Source organism: Pecten maximus, chromosome 1, assembly GCF_902652985.1.
Source record: "Pecten maximus chromosome 1, xPecMax1.1, whole genome shotgun sequence".
Taxonomy (NCBI): domain Eukaryota; kingdom Metazoa; phylum Mollusca; class Bivalvia; order Pectinida; family Pectinidae; genus Pecten; species Pecten maximus.
Window position 1 is genome coordinate 21,556,121 of NC_047015.1, and position 13,857 is coordinate 21,569,977.

Here is a 13,857-nt window from a genome sequence, read left to right on the forward strand (position 1 = left end):
GAGTATGTATCTTATATTGTGATATGTATATTGTGTAACCACGTGAGTACGTATGTTATGTTGTGATATGTATACTGTGTAACCACGTGAGTACGTATCTTATATTGTGATATGTTTATTGTGTAACCACGTGAGTATGTATCTTATATTGTGATATGTGTATTGTGTAACCACGTGAGTATGTATCTTACATTGTGATATGTATATTGTGTAACCACGTGAGTATGTATCTTATAATGTGATATGTATATTGTGTATCCACGTGATTACGTATCTTACATTGTGATATGTATATTGTGTAACCACGTGAGTATGAATCATAAAATGTGATATGTATATTGTGTAACCACGTGAGTATGTATCTTATATTGTGATATGTATATTGTGTAACCACGCGAGTACGTATGTTATGTTGTGATATGTATACTGTGTAACTACCCGAGTACGTATCTTATATTGTTATATGTATATTGTATAACCACCTGAGGACGTATCTTATATTGTGATATATATTGTATAACCACCTGAGTACGTATCTTATATTGTGATATATATTGTGTAACCACCTGGGTACGTAGCATATTATGTTATATGATATGCGATCACAGATGCGTCTCATATTGATGTCGTTTTGAAATGCCCTGCATTTGAAATTATATACCAAGAGCCCCTTAAAGGACCTCAATTATTTTTTTTTCTTACTTTCATCATTTACTACTACTGCGTTCATCCTCTTGAAAATGTTCTCCTCGAACAGAAATGTACCGATTGCAAGGTTCATGGAGCAATGATAATAACAACAACACACATATGGCGTCCATATATGGATTGAATAGAATTTTTTAATTTTCATTGCGGCTATGAATACCAGTAGCTGGCTACATATCCCGTGGCGCGCGGTAGCGAAACGCCAAATTATTAGAACAGCCGGGAGATCCCGCCTATGCACCACGCCATTGTTTTAATGTCGTTCCGCATTTTCCGGTCTTTTTGTTTAATTTTGTATAATGTTTATTTATTATTTAATTCTTGAATTATGGTATAATTAATTAAAATGTATCAGAGAGACAATGTTTTCATACGGTTTTCAGTGTATTCATGGTCATATGTTTGTTGTTTTCACTTGGTATGTTCATATCAGCAAACCACATTAGGAATGTAAATATATTGTATTAACTTCAAAACGAGACCACTAACAACTACGTATACAAATTAACTCAAGAGCGATAACTCTGACGAGCTTAATAGATTATATGTATTTTCAAATCCAGTGTCTGCTATTTGATAATATACAGCAGATTGTTTCCTGTTAAAACAATATGTCTGGTCTGTCTCGAAATTCATTGTCGACACAAATGACAGTAGTGTGTGATTTAGTTATCAGAAATTTTGCCGGTGCAGGCTGCAGTTTTGGTATCATTTCTCATAAATACATCAATTGTCTTAATTTAGACATCAGAGCTCAGTAAGGTTCATTAAAAGTATACACAACGATTTCAAGTTATGACAATGGATAGTTGACTGTTTTAGTACACGCTATCAGAAATGTTAGTAACGGTACCGATTACCTTCCTATTTTAGACGTTAAGTACACGATCTTGCCTGTTCAAAAGGTCTAGACAGGCATACAGTTCACAAGTGACTCATTCAAATCAACGCCGTGATAATTACGTTATTACAGGTAGGGAGTATAGGTAGTAGAAGACCAGGGATTCACTTTATGGTACAACAGACACCAAACCTATGGTATGAAACGTACTTTCTTTAAATCAATATAGTAATAAGGTGTGCTTTCGGTTTCATTTTCTCGGAAGACGCCATTACATTTTCAGAAATCGTTAGTAGGGTTGTGGGTACGTATTGACATTTAAACCGATTGGATCTATTATCGGGTCAGTGATCATCTGATTGCCAAGCAGTGAGTATCAAATAACTGTGGGCAAAGTTTCCATACAATAAGTGTACATGTACTATAATTCTGGAATTGACAACAGATCATATTCTCGATATAAAGATAAAGAAGAGGCCAAACAAAAGGCGCAATAGGCCTGTATCTCTCACCTGTTTCAAATGCAACTTTCAAACTAACCTAGGTCATTCATAAGCATATCAAGCCGAATACCACATTATTCAAATACCGGAGTAGGCTACGTTAATTTATTCCAGTATACAACTGGTCCAATAGCACATCTTGTTTCCAGGTCTCTTGGCCTCTTTGTTATTGAGCAGAATTCGTTTAAGATTTCAGCTTATTTGGCCATTGTGATCTTTAATGTAGGTCAAAGTAATTCATTTGAATAAACGTGGTAGTCATTTACCCCAGCATGCTATAGGCTCAATATCTGGAATCTGGACCTCTTATTTATTGAGAGGAAGTTGTTGAAAAGAAAAGTTTACCGTCGGCAAAACGGCCCGAAGGACGACGAATGCCGCATCATGAAAAAGCTTACTTGACCTTCGGGCACGTGAGCTAAAATACGTTATATTTACAATAGCAATATAGTACGAGTATTATAAAAAAAAAAATACCTTACAGAAACAAACACAGACATCGAATACATACAACGTGTCTGCTATCAATATCATCTTCTGTGTGGGCTTTACTATAGACTGGATACGCTTGAATTCAAAGTTCAATAGGCTTATTCGTGTTGGTATTATATACAGAGTGCAGTCTACGTAAATGCTATACAATTCAGTGGTTGTGTCACTGAGACATGACATATACCTGTCCGGTTATGCTATCTACATATCTGCATCCAGCCAAACACATGATTCTGATAAGACTTTGTAAACTTTTTTGCAAGCTATGCAATCAAACCTTAAACACATATACCGTTAGAGAGAGAAGCATGTCTGTAATATCGGTGTACATGGTCCAAACTATTGATTTGTTTAACCAACGACTGGTAATTTATGAAATAAGCACCAAGCACGCACACGTACCTGGTTATTTTTTGTTGTTTTCAAATGAACCTTAACAAAGACTTTACAGAGACGTATCTCTGAACTTTTAATATACGGCAGTTTATTTGAAAGCCTTTTACTAAAACGAGTTACAAAACATCTGTATTAGCATATCTGTACTACAGGTCGTCTTAAGTTTTCATTTAAAAACATTTCCCTTATGATATTCAATCTATTCTATGAGTAGCATAGAACTGTATCTGTGATTATGAATATTTGTAATATGTGTACAATTTCCATCCTTGAGTGTAAATACATTGCGATCCAGGTATCCATATCGATCATGTCAGAATATCGGACCGACTATCAGCTTCGAGTATTTCTGGCTAGGCGACTGGGTGCCGTAGATCGTGAGTTCGAGGCCCGGGCAGGGCACGAGTCATAAAGTTGTCTTCCTTCATCATTTGTGTTACTATGTTATTTATCAAATATTTAGCACAATGTATCATATACACTATGTGTTGGTGATCCGCAGATAAAGATTTGAATTTATCAATATATACATAGAAGTATTGCCACCTACACCTTGTTTCTAAAACCAAAACTCATTTGTTAATTTTATCTCATTTTAATACAAACCATAACGGTGTATATAGCCTGTCAATTTTTACCCTGTGTAATATAAGCATGGTATATTTTAAGATCACAATGGAGCTGTAACCATGTCATTTACTAACACTTGTGTGATAGATAAGTGTCCGCTATTTAATAACATTTTCAGAATGGCTAAGTTTTAAGTAGCATTGGCTTTGATGATACTATATTTACTACAATATTATATTGTTTTCTCAAATCTTGTCATATTTGTATACATATTTGAGGCCCAAGACATTGTCTAGATATGGTAGCCAGGTTAAATAAAAGATATTTCTATTATCAATATTTCCCTTATTTGACGATAAACGTAATTATATTCATTTGTACTAAATACTTGTTTTCTCTTATTTTTTAAATAGGTTACTTGTAACGTTCATATGCCTTGAATTACAAACCAATGTATAATGTGAAGTGTCATATTGCAACAAAAAACAAAAAGACGAAATAGATGGAGAAAATCCAATACATTAGACATACATAAAGGTTGTCAGATGAACTTTAAATACATGTAGGAATCAAGTTAATACTTCGTTAACATCACATGTTCGCATTGAAAAGTACGTTATATGACGTCAGCGTTCCATTTTAACTGTGAACAAAAATGATCAATCTGGTGTAAGGTCTTGGCCATGGAAAATGTAAGTTTGCCCGAAATCATCGTATCCAAGTAAACAAGCCCAAAATTATTATTGATGTGAAGCTTGAGCACATGGCTCTACAACAGATCTGTCGTGTATTCTCACTGCTAAGCTTGCTTTTATGTATAAAAAAATAAAACGAATCTGTAGATCTACCGAGAGCTTTCGCTGTATTGGAAAAGCTGAGAAAGCGCTCGGGAGATCTGCAGATTCAATCAGGGAAAAGTGTATCTTCTGTGTAAACTGTTCCAGCTCAGTGTTCAGATCAAAGTCTGTTTGAAATCTTACTTTCGAGTTTTCCAAACGAGTTGATTAATATTTATCAATTTCAGGAAGATACTCTCCCATATGTCATCTAGAAAGATGAAAATAAAATAAAAAGTATCTTCCGACCAAATAGGGAACATTAAGTTTAAACTTTACTGCTACGTCGGTTATAAAAGCAACTATTTAGTGATATTTGTATTTGCACCTTAAATTGTACAAATGTTCTTTATATGCGTAATTCTAATTTATTTTCGCAAAATACAAGGAAAATTTTCTTCAGTGTTTTGAATGTGTTATTACAAAAATGAGCTATAAATGGCCAATTTAGACCAAATACTTACATGTATTTTACTTGAAGTTTGGCAATGTGCTGTGTAAAACTAAGTTGGATCCCGGGTGTTATACAGGTGAAGATATGGAACAGCACTCACTTGTTATTGTTTCCCCAAACAACACCTGCCTATTATTGAAACATGTGTTGGCATTTAGAGGACACCACCTTCCAAGGTCTTACACACATCGACAGGTCCGTCAAGATATATGCCCAAAATATTGCATTAAAAGTTACACGAATCGAGTTGACCGTAGAAACGGACAAACTGCTGGTCTAGTCACTGTGATCAAATCACTGATGTAATCCTCTCCATAGTCACGACTGTTTACTAGTACGTTTATTACATGTACTCATGTGTTTTGCGCATGAAATAGAATATAACAATATGTGTACAGCCCTCGCTGTCTACTTATAAGTACAGTCATTATTCGCAGGTTTGGCGATTCCTGTCAATAGTAATCAATTATGTCATTGTTTCTGACTTCTTCTTTTTTTCGAAGTTGACTGAACCAACCAACTTATGAGTTTTGATTTTTGAGATTTCGATATGATCGCGAAATTGGCAAACCTTTGTAGTTAATTTGGACGGGCCTATCGACATATTTAACATGACTCTGTTAAGTACATCACGAATAGTAGTCAAACCCCATCCGACATACAGTAAAACTATTTCATAACGTAAATAACATGTCGGAATCCGTCCTAACTGTTGGACAGTTAGTATTCTCCACACACATGTATAATGATTGGTATTGGATAAGTAGGCACAATAGACACCGCAGCTATAAAAACCTGTTACGGTTACCAAGGTTATTTAAATACACAGAGTAAAAATGTGTGTACTTTCGGTTTTGCTTTCTCGGAAGACGCCACTGTACACTTGTGTGTATACGGTCTTTCAGAAATCGTAAATGGGATTGTGGGTACAGTAGGAGAGGTGATCCCCTGATCGCCACACGAAGTGCATAAATGTGGGCAAAGTACTCATACAACATGAGCTAAACTACCCATACAACATGAACTAAAGTACTCATACAACATGAACTAAAGTACTCATACAACATGAGCTAAAGTATCCATACAACATGAACTAAACTACCCATACAACATGAACTAAAGTACTCATACAACATGAGCTAAACTACCAATACAACATGAACTAAACTACCCATACAACATGAACTAAACTACCAATACAACATGAGCTAAAGTATCCATACAACATGAGCTAAACTACCCATACAACATGAACTAAAGTACTCATACAACATGAGCTAAACTACCCATACAACATGAACTAAACTACCCATACAACATGAACTAAAGTACTCATACAACATGAGCTAAACTACCCATACAACATGAACTAAAGTACTCATACAACATGAGCTAAACTACCCATACAACATGAACTAAAGTACTCATACAACATGAACTAAAGTACTCATACAACATGAACTAAACTACCCATACAACATGCGCTAAAGTACCCATACAACATGAGCTAAAGTATCCATACAACATGCGCTAAAGTACTCATACAACATGCGCTAAAGTACCCATACAACATGAGATCAAGTATCCATACAACATGCGCTAAAGTATCCATACAGCATAGGTACTATAGTTCTAGAAAAAGGGACAGATGCCAAGCAAGAGGCACAATGGACATGTGTCTCTTATCTGCTTCTAATGCTACTTTGAAGTTGTTTTATGACATTTGTGCTGATATTGAGCTCAATTCATGTACCACTTTATTCAGATGTCAGAGTTGGTTAGGTTTATTCATTTAAATACATTCTGAAGCCCTTCACTCCTGCATACTATTGGCCCAAAGTAAGAAGTCCTCCTTGTTTAAACACTATAACACACTTGACCTATGTTACATTGAATGTAGGCCAAGGTCATTCATTTGAACAAACTTGGTAGTCCTTCACCCTAGCACAATACAGTGCCAATATCAGGTCTCTGGGCCTCTTGGTTATTGAGAAACTGTTTAAACGAAAACTTAACGTCAAACAGCCGGATGGCCGACGAACGCCGTACCACGACATTTATAAAAGCGTTTACGCCCTTCGGGCAGGTGAGCTAAAAACAGATTGTATCAACATTATCATGCCTGTAATATAAAGCACAAGCCATACTCGCACAACCAAAGATTTAACATAAAATTCATGACATATTCACGCAATAAATGTTGATATAAAATTCAGGACGTATTCAATCCGTCAGTGTAGATATAAAATTCAGGACGTATTCACACCGTCAGTGTAGATATAAAATTCAGGACATATTCACACATCAATTTTTATATAAAATTCAGGACGTATTCACACCGTCAGTGTAGACTTCAGGACATATTCACACAGTCAGTGTTGATATAAAATTCAGGATATATTCACACAATAAATGTTGATATAAAATTCAGGACATATTCACACCGTCATTGTAGATATAAAATTCAGGACATATCCAAACATCAATTTTGATATAAAATTCAGGATATAGTCCATTATGATATGACAGAGGACAGTATCGGGTTAATGGCAGTAACACCATATACATATAGTGTGTTAACCATGAATGTGATCTGTTTGGGTTATTGATCGGATAAGTCTGAATTCAAAGTGCATTCATTCGTAATTGTTTGCGATACAGGGTGCAGCCGTACATGTATTTGTTTGCATACAGTGTGTAGTCGACGTGAACGCTATACAATATTTTGTACAGTGCAGTGTTTTTTTCTCACATGATAGTTGACATATGCTGTACACATGTATGTACCTGTATCTTACATTCAGAAATGGCTCATGATTCTATCAAGACTTTGCAAACTTTTACCTAAACAATCACACCTATGATCCTGTACCATACAGAAAACAAAACCTGTTAACCAATAACGGCTGTGATCAGACTATTGTCGGGAACACTCGCTTGATTCAGCACGACTTTTTCCTTGTATACTGGTATTGATATTAATTTGTAACAATTAGTTTTCATACGGAAAAGAATCAACAATATAATTCCGTTGTTATGAAGATTTCATCAGCTACTGTTATGTTCATTCAACTTAAAATCCGACGATTACTCAGTTCGTCATTTCGTTCAGAAATACCCAAGCCTTTTTTAAAGACACGATACACATTGCGTGTTTATAAACCTTTTGTAAGCCAATGGCAACATGTTCACTTGTAAGGGGCCGCGGTGGCCGAGTGGTTAAGGTGTCCCGACACTTTAACACTAGCCCTCCACCTCTGGGTTGCGAGTTCGAAACCTACGTGGGGCAGTTGCCAGGTACTGACCGTAGGTCGGTGGTTTTTCTCCGGGTACTCCGGCTTTCCTCCACCTCCAAAACCTGGCACGTCCTTAAATGACCCTGGCTGTTAATATGACGTTAAACAAAAACAAACAAACAAACAATGTTCACTTGTAACATTCAATCTGATACAAAAACGGAAATGATTTGAAAATTTGTCCTCAAAAATGTTAATGAGTTGAATAACCTAGCAACTCAATGGCACATCAACCATTGAATACCTATACATTTAAAACAGGTTACCACTCTAGTGTACAGACATAGCACCAGGAACACATGTTAGTGAAATAGAAGACTTACTTTGGTTGATTAAGACATCCTGGTACAGTCGAAATTCCAGGTACCCAAGCAGACGAGATCTGTCGTTGTTCAGAAACGCCTCGCTTTGGAATCATATACACGACAGTGCCAGTCGATCGTACCTAGGCATAATGGGTGTCGTGTTTCAATGAGGGTTGTACATATTTGCTTTGTCAATTTAACCTTAGGTTAGCGGTTTCCTTTAGAAATGCTGTCACCAAACAAAACAGTCGATTTTTGTCATGTGTTGTTCAATTTTTCTCAATTTCTGCTCTGCTTTTAGTTTATTTTTTTTTGTCTGTTGGCCCGTAACAGGGGACACATTTCAAGCTATTAACATTCCTTTTGATACCCGACAGTCCGATGGCTCACATGTGGCATTTAAACGGCGTACTAAAATCATTGCCTGGTCTGGTCTCATCTGGACCCAAAGTTTGGAGCAATTGCATAAAATATTAACAAATACTAAAATATGTGTACACTGGCTGTGGTGCTTGGTTGTGTATGTAACATGTGTAATGACTTCAAAAATCATTAAGTAGGTAAAATACGGAAGGCTCTTGACTCATTTGCTCATGATCCTGGATTAAATGTAACAAAAATAAGCAAGAAAAACAGCTGCATTTAAATAATTTCCACTACTATCACTAGTCAATATTAAGAAACCCTCCAAATGAATATAGGTATTAAATAATGAATAATCTGGACATATAACGTGTCCAATCACTGAAAATGACTGGAGTGTAAAGATAGTCCTGGAAGAAAGTGGGTAAAAGTTCTGGCGGCGGGTAGACAAGTGTCTCTTAAATACCACTGTCGAAGCTAAAGTAAAAAAAACATCGCATCTTCTTCGATCAACAAGCAAGAAACTCAGAGCTCATGTGTACAGGGACAAACTAAAGATACAAATTATGTGGAGGGTTAAAAGGGACATAATTCTATGTTTAATTTTTCTTGTTTGTTTAACCATTTAACTTATTGTTTTGATTATTGTTCCTTTATCTTTTATTTTTTCATTTCTTTATTTTACATTGTGATAAGTGTTGATATTTAATTGACTTATATCCCTTTTAACCCTCCATAAAAGTATGTATACCTAAAGTTCGTGACAAGGTTTATTAGTGTACTGCAGGGTTCATATGCTACCACGCAATGTCAATGGAAGTGGAAAAACGTTGCAAATATAATAACCATGAAAAACGTTATCTAAAGACAAATAAATCACAGGAGAGACACATGATGATGGTTATAGAAAGCATGTGAGAACCAAGATGTGAGAACAATGGTGTGAGAACAAAGATGTGAGAACCAAGATGTGAGAACAATGGTGTGAGAACAAAGATGAGGGTATACTGTGGAGATTTACAGGATGGGTGCGATACCTAGCAGCACTTTTCCGGCCCAGACAACAAATGATGTATCACAAGACCAAGTCAACAAATGGGGTATCTACAGACAACAAATGATGTATCCCAAGACCAAGTCAACAAATGGGATATCTACAGACAACAAATGATGTATCCCAAGACCAAGTCAACAAATGGGATATCTACAGACAACAAATGATGTATCCCAAGACCAAGTCAACAAATGGGATATCTACAGACAACAAATGATGTATCCCAAGACCAAGTCAACAAATGGGATATCTACAGACAACAAATGATGTATCCCAAGACCAAGTCAACAAATGGGGTATCTACAGACAACAAATGATGTATCCCAAGACCAAGTCAACAAATGGGGTATCTACAGACAACAAATGATGTATCCCAAGACCAAGTCAACAAATGGGATATCTACAGACAACAAATGATGTATCCCAAGACCAAGTCAACAAATGGGATATCTACAGACAACAAATGATGTATCCCAAGACCAAGTCAACAAATGGGATATCTACAGACAACAAATGATGTATCCCAAGACCAAGTCAACAAATGGGATATCTACAGACAACAAATGATGTATCCCAAGACCAAGTCAACAAATTACAGAAACAAACACAGACATCGAATACATACAACGTGTCTGCTATCAATATCATCTTCTGTGTGGGCTTTACTATAGACTGGATACGCTTGAATTCAAAGTTCAATAGGCTTATTCGTGTTGGTATTATATACAGAGTGCAGTCTACGTAAATGCTATACAATTCAGTGGTTGTGTCACTGAGACATGACATATACCTGTCCGGTTATGCTATCTACATATCTGCATCCAGCCAAACACATGATTCTGATAAGACTTTGTAAACTTTTTTGCAAGCTATGCAATCAAACCTTAAACACATATACCGTTAGAGAGAGAAGCATGTCTGTAATATCGGTGTACATGGTCCAAACTATTGATTTGTTTAACCAACGACTGGTAATTTATGAAATAAGCACCAAGCACGCACACGTACCTGGTTATTTTTTGTTGTTTTCAAATGAACCTTAACAAAGACTTTACAGAGACGTATCTCTGAACTTTTAATATACGGCAGTTTATTTGAAAGCCTTTTACTAAAACGAGTTACAAAACATCTGTATTAGCATATCTGTACTACAGGTCGTCTTAAGTTTTCATTTAAAAACATTTCCCTTATGATATTCAATCTATTCTATGAGTAGCATAGAACTGTATCTGTGATTATGAATATTTGTAATATGTGTACAATTTCCATCCTTGAGTGTAAATACATTGCGATCCAGGTATCCATATCGATCATGTCAGAATATCGGACCGACTATCAGCTTCGAGTATTTCTGGCTAGGCGACTGGGTGCCGTAGATCGTGAGTTCGAGGCCCGGGCAGGGCACGAGTCATAAAGTTGTCTTCCTTCATCATTTGTGTTACTATGTTATTTATCAAATATTTAGCACAATGTATCATATACACTATGTGTTGGTGATCCGCAGATAAAGATTTGAATTTATCAATATATACATAGAAGTATTGCCACCTACACCTTGTTTCTAAAACCAAAACTCATTTGTTAATTTTATCTCATTTTAATACAAACCATAACGGTGTATATAGCCTGTCAATTTTTACCCTGTGTAATATAAGCATGGTATATTTTAAGATCACAATGGAGCTGTAACCATGTCATTTACTAACACTTGTGTGATAGATAAGTGTCCGCTATTTAATAACATTTTCAGAATGGCTAAGTTTTAAGTAGCATTGGCTTTGATGATACTATATTTACTACAATATTATATTGTTTTCTCAAATCTTGTCATATTTGTATACATATTTGAGGCCCAAGACATTGTCTAGATATGGTAGCCAGGTTAAATAAAAGATATTTCTATTATCAATATTTCCCTTATTTGACGATAAACGTAATTATATTCATTTGTACTAAATACTTGTTTTCTCTTATTTTTTAAATAGGTTACTTGTAACGTTCATATGCCTTGAATTACAAACCAATGTATAATGTGAAGTGTCATATTGCAACAAAAAACAAAAAGACGAAATAGATGGAGAAAATCCAATACATTAGACATACATAAAGGTTGTCAGATGAACTTTAAATACATGTAGGAATCAAGTTAATACTTCGTTAACATCACATGTTCGCATTGAAAAGTACGTTATATGACGTCAGCGTTCCATTTTAACTGTGAACAAAAATGATCAATCTGGTGTAAGGTCTTGGCCATGGAAAATGTAAGTTTGCCCGAAATCATCGTATCCAAGTAAACAAGCCCAAAATTATTATTGATGTGAAGCTTGAGCACATGGCTCTACAACAGATCTGTCGTGTATTCTCACTGCTAAGCTTGCTTTTATGTATAAAAAAATAAAACGAATCTGTAGATCTACCGAGAGCTTTCGCTGTATTGGAAAAGCTGAGAAAGCGCTCGGGAGATCTGCAGATTCAATCAGGGAAAAGTGTATCTTCTGTGTAAACTGTTCCAGCTCAGTGTTCAGATCAAAGTCTGTTTGAAATCTTACTTTCGAGTTTTCCAAACGAGTTGATTAATATTTATCAATTTCAGGAAGATACTCTCCCATATGTCATCTAGAAAGATGAAAATAAAATAAAAAGTATCTTCCGACCAAATAGGGAACATTAAGTTTAAACTTTACTGCTACGTCGGTTATAAAAGCAACTATTTAGTGATATTTGTATTTGCACCTTAAATTGTACAAATGTTCTTTATATGCGTAATTCTAATTTATTTTCGCAAAATACAAGGAAAATTTTCTTCAGTGTTTTGAATGTGTTATTACAAAAATGAGCTATAAATGGCCAATTTAGACCAAATACTTACATGTATTTTACTTGAAGTTTGGCAATGTGCTGTGTAAAACTAAGTTGGATCCCGGGTGTTATACAGGTGAAGATATGGAACAGCACTCACTTGTTATTGTTTCCCCAAACAACACCTGCCTATTATTGAAACGTGTGTTGGAATTTAGAGGACACCACCTTCCAAGGTCTTACACACATCGACAGGTCCGTCAAGATATATGCCCAAAATATTGCATTAAAAGTTACACGAATCGAGTTGACCGTAGAAACGGACAAACTGCTGGTCTAGTCACTGTGATCAAATCACTGATGTAATCCTCTCCATAGTCACGACTGTTTACTAGTACTTTTATTACATGTACTCAGGTGTTTTGCGCATGAAATAGAATATAACAATATGTGTACAGCCCTCGCTGTCTACTTATAAGTACAGTCATTATTCGCAGGTTTGGCGATTCCTGTCAATAGTAATTAATTATGTCATTGTTTCTGACTTCTTCTTTTTTTCGAAGTTGACTGAACCAACCAACTTATGAGTTTTGATTTTTGAGATTTCGATATGATCGCGAAATTGGCAAACCTTTGTAGTTAATTTGGACGGGCCTATCGACATATTTAACATGACTCTGTTAAGTACATCACGAATAGTAGTCAAACCCCATTCGACATACAGTAAAACTATTTCATAACGTAAATAACATGTCGGAATCCGTCCTAACTGTTGGACAGTTAGTATTCTCCACACACATGTATAATGATTGGTATTGGATAAGTAGGCACAATAGACACCGCAGCTACAAAAACCTGTTATGGTTACCAAGGTTATTTAAATACACAGAGTAAAAATGTGTGTACTTTCGGTTTTGCTTTCTCGGAAGACGCCACTGTACACTTGTGTGTATACGGTCTTTCAGAAATCGTAAATGGGATTGTGGGTACAGTAGGAGAGGTGATCCCCTGATCGCCACACGAAGTGCATAAATGTGGGCAAAGTACTCATACAACATGAGCTAAACTACCCATACAACATGAACTAAAGTACTCATACAACATGAACTAAAGTACTCATACAACATGAGCTAAAGTATCCATACAACATGAACTAAACTACCCATACAACATGAACTAAAGTACTCATACAACATGAGCTAAACTACCAATACAACATGAACTAAACTACCCATAC

General features: G+C 35.8%; 1 protein-coding gene across 1 annotated transcript in view; it reads right to left on the reverse strand.

The window, feature by feature from the left end:
- The window catches only part of LOC117334068 (transient receptor potential cation channel subfamily M member 1-like), a 38,471-nt gene extending 29,916 nt beyond the window's left edge, over positions 1-8,555 (reverse strand). Inside the window, exon 1 of the mRNA XM_033893546.1 lies at positions 8,420-8,555. The gene's annotated coding sequence lies outside the window, so the exon portion shown is untranslated. The remainder of the gene's footprint in view (positions 1-8,419) is intronic.
- Between the last annotated feature and the right edge of the window lie 5,302 nt (positions 8,556-13,857).